This window comes from Alligator sinensis, unplaced genomic scaffold (assembly GCF_000455745.1).
Source record: "Alligator sinensis unplaced genomic scaffold, ASM45574v1 scaffold743_1, whole genome shotgun sequence".
Classification (NCBI taxonomy): Eukaryota; Metazoa; Chordata; order Crocodylia; family Alligatoridae; genus Alligator; species Alligator sinensis.
In genome coordinates, this window is record NW_005842512.1 from 532,760 (window position 1) to 540,633 (window position 7,874).

Below are 7,874 nucleotides of genomic sequence, written 5' to 3' on the forward strand. Positions count from 1 at the left end.
CTTTTAAAAAAAGGGAGTTACCCCCTTAGAGAGTCAGTATTGATTTGCTTTTTGTTAGGAATGTGTTGGAGTACCTTGCTGAATTAAGATGAAGTAATAAGATATCATTAAAGACCAAATAGTGTGGTCTTTTCTTCTTGTGCTTGGAGAAAGGAAAAGAGCATATATTATAGGTATGGTCCTATAAAGTACTGGGAAGTGTTGTTGTTAGGATTTGACACCATGCTACCCATCTTCTAATAGCTTGTGATGCTACCCTAGTAGGCTTGGTGTGAGAACCTGTCTGACAACCGTGACAGACTGTAGTTTCTGGATACAACAGTCAGTAGTTCACAGAGTCCACTACCAAGCTGTATTACCCGTTGGTGCATTCATGATAGTGATTCATGCTGGAGAAAAGGAAGTGGATGAGGGAATAACTGAATACCAAACACCACTGCAAATCTCAATAGTAATGCTTAGAAAGCAGGTTTACATGAGAGCTTATTTTTTTCTGTGTCCTATCTCATCTTGATAAAAGGGAGTGGATTTGGCTGCAGTAGTATTTTTACACCTCACCAACTCTCCTTCCACCCAGGTGAAGGAAGACATTTGTTTCTCTGAATTAAGATTTTCATTACTGATCTCTGAAAGCAAGCCATTCATTGCAACTTGTGCTGCTGCCCAGATAGCATTTGGTTGGAAGTTAATAAATCCTGGGAGCAACAGAAAGTTCAGGGTTTGGGCTCTGCTGTCCCCTCTAGACAGAGATGCTCTGCAGTGTTTCTGTTGAAATTCCCCCTTTTCTACGATATATGGCAAACGTTCACTGGCCAGTTATCTTTCAATAAACAAACAAATACAGCTCAAAATCAAATTGAACATAGCCAGATTATCGTTAGGCTGGAATTTAAGGTTACCCTTAAATATTGGGTAACTCTTTTGTGAAGCACGAAGCAAGAAAGAAAAAATTCTGAACTAATATACTGTGGAAATTGCCTTGATTGCTTCAAAAGCCAAGCATCTTAATTTTTCCAGAGGCTTTGTATTTTAAGTATTAAGAACATACACAAATTCCACATACCTCAGAACTCCTGAGAGTGGCTGGGACCAGATCCTGAGGCACAACACTTGGGGCATGCCTATGCAAATATGGGAACCCCAGGTTTCCCATTACAGTGGATTTCTTGGGCACATGTCTGTGCAACTGGGGAGATGTCCCTGAAAACAGAGATGTGCTAGAATTCAAATGGGGGAACCTAGGCAGGTGCTCCTGAGGTCTCAGTGGCCCAATACTACTGCATGCTCTGGGAATGGGAATTCTGGAGCGCACAGGTTTGGGCCTCTGAAAATGCCTTCCTGGGGCAGGTGGAGAGCATGGACACCTCTGGGCTGCCTGTGCTCTCCCACTTAAAGGAAACAGATGTATGCTGCAAAATTGTGGCACAAATCCATGCCACCTATGTTGTGGCCACAAATTTTGGCTAAGTGTGACTTGACAAGGGGCATGGATGTCTGTTTATATGGTTTTGTGCCTCCTTAAAAATGTTTATATCCTCTCTAACATCTTCGTGTGCTTACTTCAGATGATTATACATTTTAAAAATATATTATCAACCATTTTTCATTTACATATTAATGTTTTAAAAAACAACCATATCTCCTGGGACAGAATGTCAAGATAGGCGGTTAGGAAATTAAAACTCATCTGTTCCCATATTGGTGCTCACTGTGCCTTGCCCCTCAGGGAATGGGCCTTTCAGTCAGTTCAGCAGTAGCTCTAGTCATGAAGGGTAAACTGGCATGATGAGAACTCGGATTTGCAATGTAGTGGCTCTTTCCCCAGTAAATGTTCAGATGACCACGCTCTGAAGTGTCTAGACAGGCAAGGTTGGATGATTGAGCTTATCCAACACCACCTCAAATGTGTAAGTACAGCCTTCGGATGCCTGAGGAAGCAGGTATTCAAAGATCACAGCATCGGATCTGAAACCAAGCTCATGGTTTATCAAGCGGTTGTGACTTTTACCTTACTGTGTGGAGCTGAGATGTGGACAATGTACAGGAGACGCCTCAAATCATTGGAGAAGTACCATTAATGCTGCCTGCGGAAGATCCTTTGAATGCAGTGGGAAGATAGATGCACCAATATTAGCATCCTCTTTCAAGCAAACACCATGAGAATTGAGGTGATGATTATCCAACATTAACTTTGCAGGGCTGACCACATCATCCAGATGTCTGACTCCAGACTCCTGAAGCTCAGTCAAGGCATACACTCAGGAGGACAGCAGAGAAAGCGTTTCAAGGACATCCTCAAGGCCAACTTGAAAAAATGCAACATTGATATCAATTTGTGGGAGATTATCGCCCAGGACTACTCCAAATGGAGGAATAGTCCGCTGCAAGGTTCTTAGTACTTTGAAACCTTATGATGACAACAGGAGACCGAAAAGTAGGAGTGGCAGAAACAGTGTGTCATGGACCAAATCAAGAATTCGGAGCTACCCACCCCACACAGATGCATGTGCCTGCATTGTAGCAGAGTCTGTTGATCCCGCATCGGCCTCCTCATCCATCTTCAGACCTACAGCAGATAAGACAATCGCGGAAGACAATCATCTTTGACTGTGAGGAATTGCCGAAGACAGGCAGGCATTCTAAAATAAAGGCTTGTTCACATCATCTTTGAGTCCACTGCCACCAACTGAGGAGTGCCTTTGAAAAATAAAATCACTTCCTCAGCACAAAGACGAACATGGTGCAGAACTGGCTTGCTATGCCCTGTTAAAATGATGAGCAAGGAGCTACCCTTGCTGGATTAAGGCACAACTGTAGTATGCTTGAGCTTAGGGCCACTGCTACAGAAGTCGTGCACTAAGGTCAGAATTTTAGTGATAAAAAAACATGATGTGTTAGTCCTTATGTTTGCAAAGCAGTAATATAAAAACAGAGTGCAGCAGATGTGGTAAGTGTGCAGATCAACTTTGGCTCAAGGGAGGGCAACAGAAACCACTGAAGTCAGAGAAGAAGCCAGTTAAGCCCCTGTATACCACCAGAGCAGAGGAGGCCAGAGGCCATAACAGTGCTTGGGCAGGGGAACAGGGGCCCCACCATTGCCAGGGGAGGAAGCATGGTGTCAACAGTTCTTCATCCTCCATTGTTATCGGTGCTACTTTAAGTGGCTCCCATGTGGGAGAATGTTGAAGGGTCCTTGTTGCCCTAAACTGTCCCTGCCTCCATCTTGATGAATGTCTAAATAGAACCATGCATGGCCTGTTTCTGTCCTGCCCAGTGGTGGGGCTAGTAAGGAATTTGGCAGTTCCAGATGTGCTCACCTCTTCTTATCCCCCACTGTACAGAGAAAGGGGATAGCTATCTACCTAGTATGAGAACACTGGGAAGGACTCCCAATATCCTCTCCTCCCCCACCTCCACAGCATTCATCTGGGGGAGGCATAATCCAGCTCTTCCTGTGTAGTTTGTCTTGGGGTTTAATTCTTTCTTTCTTGATTCTTTGTTTCCATTGCTGTGGTTTTCTTTGGTTTTGATCACAGTCAGACATGTTAAAGCAATTAAATACAAATTGACTGGGATGGAAAACTAGCTTGGTCAGTTCAGCCCAGACAGCATCCTGAAAGAGACGTAAGTCTGAACTGAGGTAGAAGGAAAGATCCTCTGAGTTGCCAGCTCAAGTTGTTTTATTATGAGACTTACAATATGTGTTTGGGACAATTAGTTCCTAAATTGTGATAATGGAGAAAAATTTGAAAACATGACCCAAGTGCACCATAAAAGATTAAAAAACTAGAGGGAACAGAAAAAATGAAGCTTCTTCCCCACCCCTTTTCTTAAAAGTCTCTTGACATTTAAGCCGTATCTCATGAATTTGAGGGAGGGAGCTACTGATCATTTTTGAGTTTCTGGGGTTGGCAATACCATATGCCTGATGTGTTTGTGATATCAAAGTATCCTGGCTGGGTTGAAGCTCAGGGAGTTACTGCAGTATGTGTGAAAACAGACCCAAATTCTCTAGCTTTGTTTTAGACAAATCACCGAAAAAGGTACTTTTTGATAAATTTGCTTCTTTGTTTGGCTCTGCTGGGGAGCTGGGCAAACAGGGTGCGTCCAACTCATTGGAACAGGGAGAGGCAGACAACACAAATTGCTCCTTCCCTTTGTTTTCAGATGCACCTATTGCTCCAACAGGGGGAATGTAGAGGAGCTGAAGTCCTGGATGGAGCAGGCTTGAACCAGCCTAAAGGATAATACAGCCTGAATAGCTCCCTATTCATTAGGAAATCCTGGGAGAAAAGTGCTCATAAACGAAGGGCTTTGCCTTAGTAGCAGAGTCAAGCTCATAAATTTTATAGACAAATCAAATAATTTAGAACCGTATTTTTAAATCTGCTAAAATACATATTTGCAGAATCCAGCAGATGTGCCCACAGGTGACTATCAGTGCATGCAACTCACATGATTGCATGTTCACACTGGGAGATTAACCGTGACTTAGGTTGCCCAGTTTGCATAAACAGATTTCATTTACACATAGAAGTGTAGTCCGAGAGCAGGTGGTGGCTGCGGTGAGAGCACACGAATGTTTACAGGCATGCCACTCCTTTCTGATTTTGATACTTGGCTCACAAGATTATGATATGGCAAAAACGAGAGGACCAGTTTAGACTATTTTGCTTTACACTTTGAAATGTGAGATTGCATAAATCGATTGTGATTCCCCTTAGAAATCTGAAATAATTTTTTCCATCGCAATTATGGGGGGGGTTGTTTTTTTTGGGGGGTTGCAATTGGCAGACTCAGATTTGTCACTCCCTTTTCAGTAAGTTAAACAGATAATGTGAAGTGTACAGCAATTTAATATATGCTACTTTAGATAGTAAAATACATATTACAAAGGGCCTTGTTTCAGCAGCTGTAAAGCCGTTCCGTGACCACAGTGAAATTATTCAGCCTCCCACAGTTGCTAAAAGCTCAAAGTAAGGCAGCAGGGCTATAAAAGTTTAGCCCAGCGAACAGTATTGCTGCTTTTATTTTCTAGGAGACAGATTCTCCGATAGCTTTTTTGTGTAGTACCCTACACATTTTGATTTCAGCGAGCTGCTCTGTGGAGTAGAGTATTAATTTGACAAGGATGTGCATCACTTACCAGTTTACTTACCTAGCCTATTTTATCATAATATCTGCGAAGTAAGAAAGTACTGTTATCTGATGATGATCTGTAGCACAGAGTGATTAAAGTTAATATTAAAAAATTGCCACGGCCCGGCAGCCAACCCTTTGTGGCCTGGTACTGGGCTGTGGCCCTGTGGTTGGGAACCTCTGATCTAAAGCCACTTAGGAATTTCTGAAAATTGATCTGTAGCAGAGCAGGGAGTCTGGCCCTAAGCTTAACACTATTCCTTTTTTAAAAATAAAATTAAAAACGACAAAAGTAAAAGCAAGAATAAAAGGGTCATGTTTTGCTTCTGATCTTTACATTCAACCCTCCACCCCTCACAACATGAAGAATTTGAAAAAAACAGAGAAACCAGGGAGTTCAAAGTAAAGGCTGGCACTCAGTAACTTATACCCATTGTATTTCTTTGAGGTGGGTGAGTCATAGGCAGCTAGTCCTCCTTAGCTTTGAACTTCAAACCTTGTCTGGATTTTTCACTGCTTTCAAGGATCTCCTGCTCCCACAAGTCAGTGGAAGTGGGTGGGCTTGGCTATGGCCTTGCTCATATTAAGTGTGAATAGTCCCATTGAAATCTGTGGAATCAGTCATGTAAGTGCTTACCAACATGAGTAAGAAATGTGCAAACAAAACCAATGGCAGCAGGAACAGGTTACATTTAAACACCAAGATGCGGGTTTTTGGTAAATAATGCAAATAGCTGTGAGGAGCAGTAAAGCCATATGGAATATCTCAGCAGGTATTAAGAGAACCAGGGTAAGGGGTTCTAGGACATTTTCCCTCTTAGGCATGTCAGTCTTCTCAGTTTCTTAGTGCAATTGGATATGCAAACTGTTTTCGAATCTGTGACCACTTTTGGAAAAGCTGCTTTTTAAATATTTTCTGAAGTATGTACAGCCACAGAGAGCCGTGGATAATGATTCCTCTTCTTAATTAAAAAGGCAATGGAAAAAATTATTCAGATGTGCCTGTCTGACATAACTGAGAGAAAAGCAAACAAACAATTTGGCTTAAATGCACATAAAGTTAACTTTTAGCCTTGGTCACATTGTAAAACCTCATTGATTTCAGTGGAGGTTGCACAGGTGTAAGTGAGGCATGAATTTGGCTCCCAGGTTTGATAATTATGTGCCCTAAACTTCTTTATAAAACTGTAACTAACATGTCTGGAGTCCAGAAGCAAATGTGATAGGATGTTCTCAAAAGGAAAGTGAACTTGCTGGCTGAGAGCACACATTTAATGTAGCGAGGATGGTTTTCCTATTGACACGGCTTAGCATGTAGGCCTTACATACTGGGTGACATTCATCTCTGTGGTAAATGAAACCTGTTGTTTTACTACAAGCTGCATGGGGAACTAGCATGCTGATGTAACACTTAAAAATTTGTTTTAAATTCAGAAACATTTATACCTTTCTAATGACAGTGGAAGATACCAGAATTGGTTGTATCAGAGACTCATCAGTTTCCCTTACTTTTATTTTGCTCTTTCTCCCTCTTTCCTTCCTTGGCCATTTCTCATTTTACTCTTTCTCCCTCTTTCCTTCCTTGGCCATTCTGCATATATAAATGCAACACTATTGTTGTTTGTGTTTGTTAACTAAGCTGATATTTTCCTTATATCAGTATTAGAAAAAGATTAATACGGAAAGTCTGGACTGTGTTAGTTGCACAATAATAATAATAGTACATTATCAATACCTAATGTAACAGTCGTTACTTAACATAATTAACGTTTTTGATTTTCATCTAAGGTGATTGCTCCCTTTCTCTGTGCTCTCTTGAATCAGATACTTCTTGGGTCATTCTTAAAGAAGTGATCATACTTGTACTACATTACAATGTAGTATAGCAGATATGTGGTAAAAAATGTTTTAAAGTGGTCTAAAACATTGAAAAGTGTCGTCTGTAGAGCCATCTTCAGGCTCCTTTTGCTCTCTGTACTTAATATACTTGTTTAAGATAATAAATATACATTGGAGAGAGGTCAAGGATTCGCCCTGGGCCACACACCAACCACTGGAAATGACGTTTTCATTCTGAATTCTTCTTGTTTTGTTTTTATTTAAGATCCTGGAGAACAGTGCAAGAGTTTTAATGCAAGACATCAGAAAAAAAACTCTGTAACATCTCATGTGAGGAGAAGAAAGGAGACTTATGATTACGTCTTGAAACACTCTCATGATTTGAGGTAAGTGATGCTGCAGATACTGTCACAAGTTAGATTGTAATTTTTCATTATTTACTTTTGAGTTGCATAATATCTTTTTTTTAATCTACACTGATATTTTCTCAGACAAACAGCACACGTACAGATGCATGCACATGTAATTTTGGTGGCAAACACTGAGAAAACAGTACAAATGTGTAGTGCATTTGTCTTGCTAAGATTAACCAGCTGAGGTCCACCTAGCAAACGCTTACACACTGTGCGGGCCGGGCGCGAGCCGGGCCCTTTTTCGTGCTGCACGCGGGCTGTGGCCAGCATCCCGGGCACGTGGGGTTGGAGAGAGGGGCACGACAAGCTAGAATTAGGCACAGACTCATAGCGGTAGTTTTAAAGATTGTTTACTTACACCAGAGATGGTCGTGGTGTAGGCTGGAAAACTTGCTTGAGTTGCGGTTACAGACAAAGACAACACGAACAGTCACGTGGAGTTTGCTAGGCTCCACGGAATCAGAGCTCCGGATGCTCTGGGTG

At 41.7% G+C, this 7,874-nt stretch overlaps 1 protein-coding gene across 10 annotated transcripts in view; it reads left to right on the forward strand.

Annotated features, from left to right (window-relative positions):
* The window catches only part of ATXN1 (ataxin 1), a 272,506-nt gene that overhangs the window by 72,298 nt on the left and 192,334 nt on the right, over positions 1-7,874 (forward strand). For all 10 annotated transcript variants that reach the window (XR_003095869.1, XR_001358650.2, XM_025213217.1 and 7 more), the window contains one exon: positions 7,244-7,364. The gene's annotated coding sequence lies outside the window, so the exon portion shown is untranslated. The remainder of the gene's footprint in view (positions 1-7,243; positions 7,365-7,874) is intronic.